The following is a 1,692-nucleotide window of genomic DNA, read 5'->3' on the forward strand; positions in this document are numbered from 1 at the left end:
GTTGCTAGACCATAATGTTTTGCTATAAGAGAAATTAAAATGGAACCCAGAAGTATATGCGAGCAGGTTAAAGTCTGTAATCCCACCTCTGAGGGAAATCATCTCTGAGGGTTTCTGCTGTGCTTTGGAGGCAAAGGTAGATTTGCTGCACTCATTCATTTTTCTGCTGAGGCTGGTAACAGATAGGACCCCTAATTTAAATTCTTTTATACGGCACAGGGCAGAGGACTTTTGTTGATTGCTGCTGGGCTAGTTGATACCCTGAATCCACAAGGCAGCAAGCACAGCATGCACATTTGAAATTTGCGACTTCATTACAGCCAGAAAATATTTTACTGGCAACTAATGCTACATTTTTAATAAACACAGCTCTGCATTGCAGTAATATGCATAAAATATTTATGTGAGGATCAACTCCTTAAAAATCTAATTTACTAGCTGGAATGATGTACTGTAACTTTGAGGGTCAGAAAACAAAGGAAATTTAGTGGGCAAGTGATTATGGTCTTTAGGCAGTTTAAAAAGCACACACACACAAAAGAGAATAAATTATTTTATGTGGATCTCATAGGCAAATCTAGGACTGAAGGATAGAAGTTGCAAAGAGGTATATCTCAGTATATATGGAGACTTTTTATTAAAAATAAAAATAAACTAGAACTCCCTGAGCAGGAGCAGACGTCTGGGAAAAGCAGTATGGTGGTTTTTTTTCCCCCAGATGAGGCATCCTGACGGGGAAGTCAAAACTCGGCCAGGAGTGCTATATTGCAGGTTTCAGCTTGCTTTATCTGAAAAGAACCAGATAGTAAATCCTTTCTGCTTGCAGGCCATACTGTTTGTCACAACTACTTAACTCTGTACCCTAGGCAATTGCAAGGCAATACATGAATGAATGGGTGTGGCTATGTTCCAATAAAACTTTACTTAAAAAAGCAGACACTGAGGAGTGCCTGGGAGTTCAGTCAGTTAAGCATCTGACCTGGGCTCAGATCATGATCTGGTGGTTCATGAGTTCAAGCCCTGCAATCAGGCTCTGTGCTGACAGTTCAGAGCCTGGAGCCTGCTTTGGATTCTGGGTCTCCCTCTCTCTGCCCCTCCCCCACTTGCACTCTGACTCTCAAAAATAAATAAACACTTAAAAGAAAAAACAGGCACTGAGCCAGATTTGATCTGTGAACTGTGGGTTGTCAGCTCCTGCTATATCTCATTTCTGGAATTTGGTAGAAGAAGGACCTTAAAACTTCAGTGTCACTTTACATGCTTCTTTGACTAGCGTATGGAAAAGCATAGACAGCATTTGTCAAAAGATCCTCCCAAAAGGAGCTATCTATACTACCCTTTAGCCAGCTGTCATCCAGGTCACTGTGATAGAAAAAGTTCAGTTAGATGAGATTTAGGCTACATGACTCCAAATAAGTGGGGATGTTATGAACATTTCTGAAAATGGAGATCCGTGCACGCATAGGGCGGCCCTAACATGAAATAGTTAATATATTAAATAGCTGAACACAGGAATTGGACATTCATAGAATATGTTGACAGGACAAAAAGTTGGAACTGTTGGCCAAAAGCCAAAGTCAATATTGGAGCCAAGCAAATACTGCCTGCAGTGTCCCAATAGGAAGCCTTGAGGACCATCCATTTTTAAGTGGCGAGAGACACCATCACCTCTAGAACAACGGAAGCAATTTT

The sequence above is a fragment of the Suricata suricatta genome, chromosome 1 (genome assembly GCF_006229205.1).
Source record: "Suricata suricatta isolate VVHF042 chromosome 1, meerkat_22Aug2017_6uvM2_HiC, whole genome shotgun sequence".
In the NCBI taxonomy this organism is placed as follows: Eukaryota; Metazoa; Chordata; class Mammalia; order Carnivora; family Herpestidae; genus Suricata; species Suricata suricatta.